General features: G+C 47.6%; 1 long non-coding RNA gene across 1 annotated transcript in view; it reads right to left on the bottom strand.

Moving 5' to 3' along the window:
• The window catches only part of LOC140385996 (uncharacterized), a 70771-nt gene that overhangs the window by 26912 nt on the left and 30440 nt on the right, over window positions 1-13419 (bottom strand). The window lies entirely within an intron of this gene.

Here is a 13419-nt window from a genome sequence, read left to right as displayed (position 1 = left end):
TCGATATATATGCGGCATGGGGGACATTAATATTAAGAACAGCAATAATAAAATGCCATGTTAGTTTGTGTGACCGGAGAGGATATTTAATGCTGAGATAGGGCAGCATGGTAGCACAGTGGTTAGCACTGCTGCCTCACAGCTCCAGGGTCCCGGTTCAATTCCGGCCTTGGGTGACTGTGTGGCGTTTGCACTTTCTCCCCGTGTCTGCGTGGGTTTCCTCCGGGTGCTGCGCTTTCCTCCCATAGTCTAAAGATGCGCAGGTTAGGTGGATTGGCCATGTTAATTTGCCCCTTAGTGTGGGCCGGGTAGATCCCGAGAGCGGGGTCTCCCGGGTTTTATCCACTACGCCGCACCACAGCAAGCTGCTTTTCCTGCGCAGCATGGTCATAGATCATAGAATTTACAGTGCAGAAAGCGGCCATTGACCCCATCGAGTCTGCACCCTCTCCTCCACCCTATCCCTGTAACCCAGTAACCCCACCTAACATTTTTTGGACACTAAGGGCAATTTATCATGGCCAATCCACCTAACCTGCACATCATTGGACTGCGGGAGGAAACCGGGGCACCCGGAAGAAACTTAGATGGGGTTACAGGGATAGGGTGGAGGCATGGGCTTAAGTAGAGTGCTCTTTCCAAGGGCCGGTGCAGACTCGATGGGCCAATTGGCCTCCTTCTGCACTGCAGATTCTATGATCTATGATCTAAATAGATAGGTTCTTGACCAGTGGGAATCAAGGGTTGTGGGGAAAGGGCATGGAAAGTGGACCTGTGCAATTTTCGATCATCCACGATCCTTCTGCACTGCAGAGCAGGCTCAAGGGACTGAACTGCCTGTTCCTATTTCTTATGGTCTTTTGGAGAGGTGATGCCAATGTGAATATTAAACAAAGGGCTCGAATCAATCAAATGGGAACAAAGTCCCATTCCAAGCGCGCTTAGCCACGTGTTTCCCAGCCCTCGCGGTGCTGAGAAACACGTGGCTATTCAACACGACTCACATTGTATAAGAGGCCTCAACGAGGAACATGCAGCCGAGTCCCCATTTTGTACATCGGGGAGTTCCGCTCGCTGAAACTCCCCAGAGATCAGGGTGTTATTTTTAAATGGCGTCCAGATCTTCGAGGCCCCAGAAGCAATCCCCAAAACCCTCCCCAAGCCTGAAGCACTATGGGAGGGTCCCTAGCCCCCTTGCACCTTCCCAACATCCACGTAGGGCACGCATAGCCCGATCGCACAGGTGCAGAAAATGCCAGCTTGTCACCTTGGCAGTGTGAACCTGGCACACTGGCAGTGCCCATGCCAGCTGGCAGTGCCACCTGGGCACCTTGCCAGTACCAAGCTGGCACCCAGGTGGCACTGCCAAGGTGCCCAGGTGACACAAGCAATGTCAGGGCACCGCCCTGCCCAAAGGGCATGCAGCTGTGGGCCTCCAATCCCCTGGGAAACCCTCACAAATGCCATTCTGTTTGGTCCCTGTTTGCGGGGACCAGTGCTGAATGGCGCTCGCCCGTGGTCTCCATGGTGAAGGGGGTGGATCCCAAAGACTCAGGTATCTCGGGAATCTGCACATTTGATGAGACTTACTTTCTCGCTCTATTATTCAGATTGCCAAAAAGTGATCCCGCTCATGATCCCAACACGATCTCGTGAAGCGTTGTGGTCCGGGTAGATCCCGAGAGCGGGATCTCCCGGGTTTTATCCACTACGCCGCACCACAGCAAGCTGCTTTTCCGGCGCAGCATGGTCATAGATCATAGAATTTACAGTGCAGAAAGCGGCCATTGACCCCATCGAGTCTGCACCCTCTCCTCCACCCTATCCCTGTAACCCAGTAACCCCATCTAACATTTTTTGGACACTAAGGGCAATTTATCATGGCCAATCCACCTAACCTGCACATCATTGGACTGCGGGAGGAAACCGGGGCACCCGGAAGAAACCCACGCAGACAGGGGCAGAACGTGCAGACTCCGCACAAACAGTGCTCCAAACCGGGAATCGAACCTGGGACCCTGGAGCTGTGAAGCAACTGTGCTAACCACTGTGCGACCATGTTGCCCTTTGGATTGGATTGCACTCAAAGAGTACAAATTTTACTTCATCAGTATCATGCAATATTGTTAATTTGACGGGGAAACACTCTACCCATATTTATAACAGTATGTGGACAATAACATTGATTTCAGTGACTGCCTCAACCCTTATTAACATTTTATGCACATTGCACCATTTGAACACAGTGACTGTAAATTCATATTTGAATGAGAGATTCAATACTTGCAATCCAGATAAACTGTACAAGATCGTTTCTGTTCTGTAGAAGAACTGGAACACTTTCTCCTGCCTGGTGAATGATATTATTCAAAATAATTATTTGATACAAGAGTTGTAATTGAATTCTATTTTATCAGTGATCTCAAAGGGTAGAAACATCAAATTATTCCTGAGAAATGAAAGTGGAATCATTTATCAATACAGGTCTTCTTTACAATCAGTGGGAAGCATTGGAGCCCTCAAGTGTCTCTGTGCAACACAACGTTCTAAATGACAGAGGACAAAGACCGAATAGTTCACAATTGTATCTGTGTTTTCTCGATCAGCAAGACTGAAGACTTTGCTGGTTGCTGCCTCTCACCATAAATTATTAATATCTATTCTGCAACACAACTTTATCACAATACTTTATTCCTCAAAAACTCATTAAAGCACCAAGACAGAGTGAGATAGGAGATAAGTAGACAAAAGATCAAAATTGAAGTCAATGGAAAAGACTCTTTGAGAGCAATTTGTAGGATAAACATGTTATTGATTTACTACGATCCCAATACACACTCCTGCAGTCCAAATTTCACCCCATAAAGCCCACTCAAAGTAAACTTTCATTAGCAGTCGTAATTTCACCCTCACTACAGACTTTTACAGTACAGCCAAGATGTATCATCCATTCAGCACTTTTACCTGAAGGTGGTTGCAACGCTTCAGTGTGAAGCCAGGACAGTCTCCACAAGGATTGTACCGTAGTCATTCCTACTGACACAACACTGTCATGGGTAGATGCATCTGTGACAGGTAGACCGATGAGGACAATCAAGTAGAATTTTTCCCTTGTTTTGTTGCGGTGTTTACAATCCAGGACTCTTTTTTGGGACAATTCCTGTTTAGGAATTCCTCTTAGCTGATTGCCCACATCTTCAGTTGGAAAACAAAATCAGACCCCAATGATGCTTAAATGCAGCTCAAAGACTGATCTAACCCTCCGCAAAGAAAAGGAGTCAGACAAGATTGTTACCTTTCTCATAAATTGAAGCCAGATTATAATTTTACTATTATATTATTATTAGGACCCAGGTTAAAAACTCCCCAGTAATGTATTCAGAGTGAATATGGAATCGGTTCTCTAGCTAGTGATACAGAAGACTATGTGAGACATTAGAAATTCCAAAACATATAAAAGTTTACAAAAGAATTGATCATGCAATTCAAAGTTGTCGTGAAAACAGTCAATTGCACATTAAATAAATCCAAGGAAAAAGAGAGATAGTACAATCTTATTTCTAGTAGAGAATCCAGCTTAAAATTGCGAATGTTACAGTAAAATATTTCAAACATAATATCCATCAAAAATTGAAATAACATTTCCCTTAATATCCAAGTGAATGAGCCGCACATAAGATCATTAAGTGAATGTAATGCTTAAGCTAATCAAGCAAATCTTGACTGTCTTCCGGTTTGCCCTTGTATAGTTGTCATATACTTTTTGCGTAACTGATTCCTTATGTATGGAGAGGGGCATTGAAGGGTTAGGGTGGGGGATGGTCTCTTAATTGGAATAGGATCCTCCTTTTAGGTTCCAAATTTGGTTTTGACCTCTGTTAATTTTTCCTGAAAGACAGCCCATTCTTATTCTAAGAAGATTTATGTAACTGTCACTTTCTAATAAGTTATGGGCCCCTTTGTTTCTACGCAAGCCACACTTGTGAAAATTGTGGTGCTCAAAATATTTTGGGCCTCCCTCGGTTGTGGCAAGGCTTAACTACCCGGGCTACAAAGCAAAGCCGAGTAGAATTTCCGGCAGGAGTGCATCCCTCCCTGAAGAACTCAACGTATTCTATACTCGGATGAAGCAGGAAACCAGCAAACTGTTGTCAACTGCCCCAGCAGCCTCGGACATACCCATACCTGCCTTCCGAAGTCAAACCGGCCTTCTTGAAAGTGAACCCTCGGAAAACAATGGGTCCTGACGGGGTGCCTGGTCTTGCACTCAGAGCATGCGCGGACCAACTGGCGGGTGTGTTCGCGGGCATCTTCAACCTCTCCCTACTCCGTTTTGAGGTTCCCACCTGTTTCAAGAAGACCACCACCATACAGGTGCCAAGATGAACGAGGCAACATGCCTGAATGACTACCATCCGGTGGCCTTGACATCATTCATTATGAAGTGCTTCGAGAGGTTAGTCATGAGACACATCAACTCCATACTCCCAGAATGCCTTGATCCACTGCAATTCGCAGACTGCAACAACTGGTCCACAGCTGACGCCACCTCCCTTGCCTTACACTCATCCCGGGAGCATCCCAACAAGGACTCCTACGTCAGACTCCTACTCATTGACTATAGCTCCACCTTCAACGCCACAATCCCAGCCAAGCTCAAATCAAAGCTCCAAAACCTAGTACCTGTCTCCTCACTCTGCAACTGGATCCTCGACTTCCTAATCCATAGACCACAATCAGTAAGGATAAACAACAACACCTCCTCCACGATAGTCCTCAACACTGAGGCCCCGCAAGACTGCATACTTAGCCCCCTACTATACTCCCGATACATACACGACTGTGTGGCAGAATTTGACTCCAACTCCATCTACACATTTGCTGATGACACGACCATAGTGGGTCAGAACTCGAACAACGATGAGTCAGAATACAGGAGGGACATAGAGGACCTAGTGGAGTGGTGTAACAACAACAATCTCTCCCTCAATGCCAGCAAAACTAAAGAGCTGGTCCTTGACTTCAGGAAGTAAAGTATCGTATACATCCCTGTCTGCATCAATAGTGTTGCGGTTGGAGATGGTTGACAGCTTCAAATTCCTAGGTGTGCACATCACCAACAATCTGACCTGGTCCACCCACCTCGACGCTATGACTAAGAAAGCACACAGTGCCTATACTTTCTTATAAACGAAGGAAATTTGCATCTCCACATTGACTCTTATCAATTATTACTGATGCACCATCGAAAGCATCGTATCTGGCTGCATCACAGCCTGGCAACTGCTCAGCCCAAGACCGCAAGAAACTTCAGAAAGTCGTGAACACAGCCCAGTCCATCACGTGAAACCATCCATTGACTCTGTCCACAACCCCCCCTCCGGCTGCCTTGGGAAAGCGTGCAGCATAATCAAAGACCCCTCTCAATACGGGTATTCACTCTTCCATCTTCTTCCATTAGGCAGGAGATACAAAAGTCTGAGAACACACACGAACAGATTCAAAAACAGCTTTTCTTCCCGCTGTTACCAAACTACTGAATGACCAACATGTGGACTGATCAGATTTCTTCAAATATCTTCTCTACTGAGTAGTACTACACTCTTGTATGCTTCATTCGATGCCTGTGTCTATGTATTTACATTGTGTATTTATGTATGCTCTATGTTTTTCTTTTTCATGTATGGAATGATCTGTCTGGACTATATGCAGAACAATACTTCTCACTGTATGAGATTTCCTGTGAAAGCACCAATCATAAATATTGAGGACTTTTGGTTACCTTCAATACCACAGGGAGAGCAGTTGTGGTAATAGAGCAAAATTGTGCAACGTAGAGAGCTCCAAATAAGGCCAGCATGATATGAAAATTCTTTAGAAAGGATAGGATTGATGGGCTTCAGTCCATAGGCAGACTGTGCCATTTTACTGGGCATGCTGCTGGTTTAAAAACAAAAGGGGCAGCACGTTAGCATTGTGGATAGCACAATTGCTTCACAGCTCCAGGGTCCCAGGTTCGATTCCGGCTTGGGTCACTGTCTGTGCGGAGTCTGCACGTTCTCCCCGTGTGTGCGTGGGTTTCCTCCGGGTGCTCCGGTTTCCTCCCACAGTCCAAAGATGTGCAGGTTAGGTGGATTGGCTAAATTGATGATAAATTGTCCTTAGTGTCCAAAATTGCCCTTAGTGTTGGGTGGGGTTACTGAGTTATGGGGATAGGGTAGAGGTGTGCGCTTGGGTAGGGTGCTCTTTCCAAGAGCCGGTGCAGACTCGATGGGCCGAATGGCTTCCTTCTGCACTGTAAATTCTATGATAATCTATGGTGCAATCCTGCATAATGATGACATAAAATGGTGTATTCTATTCATCTATGATTCTGTGATAAAATTGTATTCTCATAGGAAACAAATATCCTCGTACAAAGTCAATTGGAGTCTGGTTTTGTGGGTTGGACAAGTTGAGGGTCAATAAAGAGCTTGGATAAAATGACGTAAATCAGTAAACAAGCAAGCTGAAGGGAGTAGATATCTTTCATGAACCTGCAATCGTTAAATTCAATTGTGCACCCTTCGGCTCACCAGCTCCTCACTTACATTTGGCTGAAGTGCTGTGGGAGTTGTCAGACCACTTGTTTTCGGATATATAATCCGACCAATTGCAGAAGTAGTGTAAATCCAGGAATCAACAATGTTTTTGACCAGAGCAGCTATGTAAATGAACCCTGAAGATCTTAGAAGGGGTAAGCCATTCAACCCTTTGAATCTATTTAATCAATTAGATCATGAATGATCGATACCTCAACTCCATTCACCTGATGCTTATCGGAGGGTACTCTTTTTTTTAAATATACTTTATTCAAAATTTTGTGGCCATACATAACAGTACATAGTTTTTCTTTTGAACTACAACAAAGCAATATAAATAACCGTGGCCAATTTTAAACAAATAAATAAATAATATATAAACAAAAACAAAAACAAAACTGAACTGAGTGGCAACTGCCTTGTCAAAAATAGTTACTCTCCAAAGATACAATCCAATATACATTATCTATAACAAGTGTCTATACATATACAATGACATCCCTGAGAGTCCGTCCGGTTCCTCCCCCCCACCCCCCCCCTCCCCCCTGGGTTGCTGCTGTTGTCTTCTTCTTTTCCATTCCCTCTATCTTTCTGTGAGGTAGTCGACGAACGGTTGCCACCGTCTGGTGAACCCTTGAGCCGAACCCCTTAATACGAACTTGATCCGTTCTAACTTTATAAACCCTGCCATGTCGTTTATCCAGGTCTCCACACCCGGGGGTTTGGCTTCCTTCCACATTAACAATATCCTGCGCCGGGCTACTAGGGACGCAAAGGCCAAAACATCAGCCTCTCTCGCCTCCTGCACACCCGGCTCTTCTGCAACCCCGAACATGGCCAACCCCCAGCTTGGTTCGACCCGGACCCCCACCACCTTCGAAAGCACCTTTGCCACCCCCACCCAGAACCCCTGTAGTGCCGGGCATGACCAGAACATGTGGGTGTGATTCGCTGGGCTTCTCGAGCATCTCCCACACCTATCCTCTACCCCCAAAAATTTACTGAGCCGTGCTCCAGTCATATGCGCCCTGTGTAGAACCTTGAATTGTATCAGGCTTAGCCTGGCACACGAGGACGATGAGTTTACCCTACGTAGGGCGTCAGCCCACAGCCCCTCCTCAATCTCCTCCCCCAGCTCTTCTTCCCATTTCCCTTTCAGCTCATCTACCATGATCTCCCCCTCGTCCCTCATTTCCCTATATATGTCCGACACCTTACCATCCCCCACCCATGTCTCTGAGATCACTCTATCCTGCACCTCCTGCGTCGGGAGATGCGGGAATTCCCTCACCTGTTGCCTCGCGAAAGCCCTCAGTTGCATATACCGAAATGCATTCCCTTGGCATGACTACCCATATTTTTCCATCAGCGCACCCAGACTCGCAAACGTCCCATCTACGAACAGATCTCTCAATTGTACTATCCCAGCTCTTTGCCATGCTCCAAATCCCCCATCCATTCTCCCCGGAACAAACCTATGGTTATTTCGTATCGGGGACCGCACCGAGGCTCCCGTCTTTCCCCTATGCCGTCTCCACTGCCCCCAAATTTTCAATGTAGCCACCACCACCGGGCTTGTGGTGTATTTCTTCGGTGAGAATGGCAACGGTGCCGTCACCATTGCTTGTAGGCTAGTCCCCCTGCAGGACGCCCTCTCCAATCTCTTCCACGCCACTCCCTCCCCTTCTCCCATCCACTTACACACCATTGAAACATTGGCGGCCCAGTAATAGTCATTTAGGCTCAGTAGTGCCAACCCCCCCCTATCCCTACTACGCTGCAAAAATCCCCTCCTCACTCTCGGGGTCTTCCCGGCCCACACAAAACTCATAATACTCTTCTCGATTCTCTTGAAAAAAGCCTTCGTGACCACCACCGGATCGGTGGGTACTCTTAATGAACAAAACTCTTATCAGTCATAAAATTTCAATTGACCCAGTGGCTAAGTTTTCTGTGGAGAATAACTCACCTCCTGACTCACTGCAGCCTATCTACTAACTACAAGGCACCAGTCAAAGGTGTGATGGAATACTCTCCATTTTTCTAATGAGTACAGCTCCAAAAACACTCAAGACGTTCCACAGCATCCAGGGAAAAGCAGCGTGCTCGATTGGCACCCCACCTAAAACCTTCAACATTCACTTCCTCCACCACCGATGCACAGGGACAGCCATGTATGCCATCTACAAGACGCACTGCAGCAACTCACCAAGGCTCCTTTACGGCATCTTGCAAACCCATGACCTCAGTACCTAGAAGGACAAAGGCAGTAGATGCATGGGAACACCATTACCTGCAAGTTCTCCTCCTAGCGTCCATCCTGACTTGGACACTGTTCTTTGGCTGTTGCTGTATCAAAATCCTGGAATGGCACGGTGACACAGTGGTTAGCACTCCTGCCTTACAGAGCCAGGGATCGGGTTCAATTCCAACCTTGGGTGACTGTGTGGAGTTTTCATGTTCTCTCCGTGTCTGCATGGGTTTTCTCCAGGTGCTTCGGTTTCCTCCCACAGCCCAAAGATGTGCAGGTTAGGTGGGGTTACGGGGCTACGGTCAGGGGAGTGGGCCTAGGTAGGGTGCTCTTTCAGAGGGTCAGTGCAGACTCGATAGGCTGAATGGCCTCCTTCTGCACTGTAGGGATTCTATGAACTCCCTTCCTACAACAGATGGACTGTAGCAATTCAAGAAGACAGAACACCACCACCCTCTCAAGTGCTATTAGGGATGGGGAATAAATGCTGGAATGTCCGGCAACACCAATATCCCGTTAACAATTTTAAAAAAGATTGAGGAAATGTGCAGTTCACACATTAATGCCAAATAAGTGTTAAATTTCCCCAATATTTTTGATGAAGTGTAACAGCAGTTTAGATACTGAAGACAATGAGGTGGTAATCTTTTGATCCACTATGTTCACTAAACTTTTGTCTTCGCAGTGGCTTTTCTTTTAGATTTTTATTCGGTACCGCGTTTGACCTAGATGTTCCAGGTAGGAAATGACTGTTAATTAAGTACTTTACATTCAAAATTGTCTTGTTTCCTAATCTTTATTTACAAATATGGAGATCACATTCATTTTGAATCAGGTTAATCTAAAATGAATGCGATATCGATATTTACACAGCCCTCTGCCCAGACACTGTTCATGTGCCAGACAGTATTAAATTGCACTCGCCCAGGAGATGACAGTGATTATCCTCAAGCCCGCAAACTCAAATCAATCTGTTTCTACCAAACTGAGTTGAATTACATTCATATGTTGCCAGCTTCAAGTGGCACCGGGTCTTTTTTTAAGGATTTGTTCTCCAAACGAAAATTCAGATAAATAATTGAATCATGTACAATAGCAATATAACATGAAACAGCTGAGAAATCAGGATGAATGTAAATATGCAGCTGTTAGGGAAATGTCTTTAATTACGTGTGTCGTGCTGTAGGTAGGGAACGAGTGCCGTAACCCTTGCCGCTCTTTGTGAGACAGTTGGTTTCAGCAAAAAGTATTTTTTGAGGGGAAAACGAATACCTCTGGATTTTATGTTGCCGCGATGATCATTAGACCATTGCTTTGTAAGTTCTGTAAAATTAATTACCGACAATTTAATTTAAAATAAAATGTTTCTTTATCCAGATCGACTAGAATGTACCCTCTGAAATGGGTTAGAATGATGCTTTGGGTGGCATCCATGTTTGACCAGGCACATTCTTAATCATATTATTCATCATATGCAATTAGACCTTTAACTTTATTAAAAATTACGGTCATGCCTCAAATAGTCCCAAAATATAACTGGAGCAGAAACATGTGCTCACCTTTGGCATTGTATAATCCTGCTTGTTAAGTTAATAACCAACCTTTTCCATAATATGTCAGTTTATAATTCTATCATTACAATTTATGTGTTGGTCTCTTTCCATTGACTGGCTGAGTACAATTCATGTAACCAAGTTGATAACAACGGAAGCAAATTTGTAACAATTACAGAAATCATACAGAAAATGTTAATTTGGAACAGGCTCTTACACATAGCAGTTCAGATAACATCAAACTAGAACTCTCAGTAGCTACCAGAGCCCAGAAATTCTGTTCCACCTGGCTGCTTTGTAAATACTTACTGTTTTTAACATTTGAGTGTTTGGTTATTAGAACTAAATTATCAGAGATTGCAACTTCCAATGTTGCCACTATTGTGGCTATCCACCCTTAATATAATGTCATGTCATGTGAGACGATGAGAGATGCTGTTCTAATCTGAGGTGAAGAATAAAATTACATCTTCTGACAGGGAGAGAGTGATTGACTGCAAAATAATCAACTGTTTTACAGAGTGTGGTAGTCACCACTGTTGTATTGTATATACTGCATACGAGGGTATTACGGTAAGGCCCCTGTACTACAGGTACGGGGGTAGATCCCTGCCTGCTGGCTCCACCCAGTACTTGGAGTATAAATGCGTGGGCTCTCCGAGCTGCAGACATTTCGGCAGCAGCTGCGGGAGGCTCCACATCTCTGCGTAATAAAGCCTCGATTACTCTCTACTCTCGTCTTGCCATAATTGATAGTGCATCAATTTATTACGCAGAGATTTTACAACGATGGATCTCCGCATCAAGCCTGATTGCCTGCAGCTGCATCCTCAAGCAGACAATGCCAAGTCAGCCTTCGCACATTGGCCAGCTTGCTTTGAAGCTTACTTTGGATCTGTGACAGACCCACCCTCAGAGGCACAGAGGTTCCAGATCCTGTATACCCGGCTGAGCTCCGATATCTTACCCCTCATCAGGGACGCACCGACCTACGCTGAGGCCATGGCGCTACTGAAGGAGAACTACACTCAGCAGACTAACAAAATCTATGCCAGGCACCTCTTGTCCACGCGGCATCAACTCCCCGGTGAGTCTGTGGAAGATTTCTGGCGTGCCCTGCACACCCTAGTGAGAGACTGCGATTGCCAGGCCGTTTCAGCTGCTGAACATTCTGAACTGCTACTTAGAGAGGTGTTCGTTATGGGCATAAGGTTGGCCTACATGCGCCAGCGCCTCTTAGAAGGGGCTACCCTCGACCTCGCGGCGATCAAGAAACTTGCACTCTCGCTCACAGTCGCCTCACGCAATATACAGGCGTATGCCCCCGACCGCATGGCCCACCCCTCCTGGGCATCGTGGACCCCACCAGTGAACACCCCACCATGGACCCCATCAGCGACCGCCCCCAGCTAACCCCAGGCCTGCGCCGCGCGGCAGCCAACCAACCCCGCGGGACCCAGGTGCTACTTCTGCAGGCACTCAAAACACCCCCGACAGTGCTGCTCGGCATGGAGCGCACTCTGCAAGGCCTGCAGGAAGAAAGGACATTTTGCTGCTGTGTGCCAGGCCCGCTCGGTCGCCACTCTTGTCCCGGCACCCCCAATGTGCGACCCGTGGGCGCTGCCATCTTCCTCACCTCAGACCACGTGCGGCTGTAGGCGCTGCCATCTTGCTCCCCTCACAACACGTGCGGCCCGTGGTCGCCGCCATCTCGCTCACCTCAGGACACGTGCGGCCTGTGGGCGCTGTCAACTTGCCTGCCTCAGGACACGTGCGGCCTGTGGGCGCCGCCATCTTCCCCGCCTCAGGACCCCTGCTCATTGGGCACCTCATCGGGCCGCTCATCGCCTGCAACCGCCGCCGACCAGCCACGCCTGGCCTCCATCACGATCGACCAGTCCCGACCGCACAACCTCGCGACCGCGTCGACGACAGTGAAGGTCGACAGGCACAAGATATCCTGCCTTCTGAACTCCGGGAGCACTGAGAGCTTCATCCACCCCAATACGGTAAGGCGCTGCTCCTTCACGGTTCACCCCATCAAGCAAAGAATCTCCCTGAACTCCGGATCCCATTCCGTGGCGACCCGGGGGTATTGCATCACCACCCTCACCATCCAGGGCGGAGAGTTCAGCGGCTTCCGGCTCTACGTCCTCTCCAACCTCTGCGCTGCCTTGGTACTCGGCCTGGACTTCCAGTGCAACCTCCAGAGCCTAACCCTGAAATTTGGCGGGCCCCTACCACCCTTTACTGTCTGCGGCCTCACGACCCTTAAGGTCGACCCGCCTTCTCTGTTTGCGAACCTCACCCCGGATTGCAAACCCATCGCCAACAGGAGCAGACGGTACATTGCCCAGGACAAAAACTTCATCAGGTCTGAGGTCCAGCGGCTGCTGCGGGAACGTATTATCGAGGCCAGCAACAACCCCTGGAGAGACCAAGTGGTAGTGGTGAAAACTGGGGAGAAAAACAGGATGGTCGTTGATTACAGTCAGACCATCAATCGGTACACACAGCTCGACGCGTACCCCTCCCATGCATATCTGATATGGTCAATCAGATTGCACAGTACCGGGTCTTCTCGACAGTGGATCTGAAATCTGCCTACCACCAGCTCCCCATTCGCAAGGCGGACCGCCAGTACACCACATTCGAAGCGGACGGCCGCCTTTACCACTTCCTTAGGGTTCCCTTCAGCGTCACTAACGGGGTTTCGGTCTTCCAATGGGAGATGGACCGAATGGTTGACCGGTACGGAATGCGGGCCACTTTCCCGTACCTGGATAACGTCACCATCTGCAGCCACGACCAGCAGGACCACAACGCTAACCTTTCCAAATTCCTCCACACCGCCAAACTCCTCAACCTAACCTACAACAAGGAGAAGTGCGTGTTCAGCACGAACCGATTAGCCATCCTCGGCTATGTGGTTCAGAACGGAGTTCTAGGGCCCGACCCCGATCGCATGCGCCCCCTCATGGAACTCCCCCTTCCCCACTGCCCCAAGGTCCACAAACGATGCCTGGGGTTCTTC

This window comes from Scyliorhinus torazame, chromosome 11 (assembly GCF_047496885.1).
Source record: "Scyliorhinus torazame isolate Kashiwa2021f chromosome 11, sScyTor2.1, whole genome shotgun sequence".
Lineage (NCBI taxonomy): Eukaryota > Metazoa > Chordata > Chondrichthyes > Carcharhiniformes > Scyliorhinidae > Scyliorhinus > Scyliorhinus torazame.
This window is presented reverse-complemented; position numbering and strand designations above follow the sequence as displayed.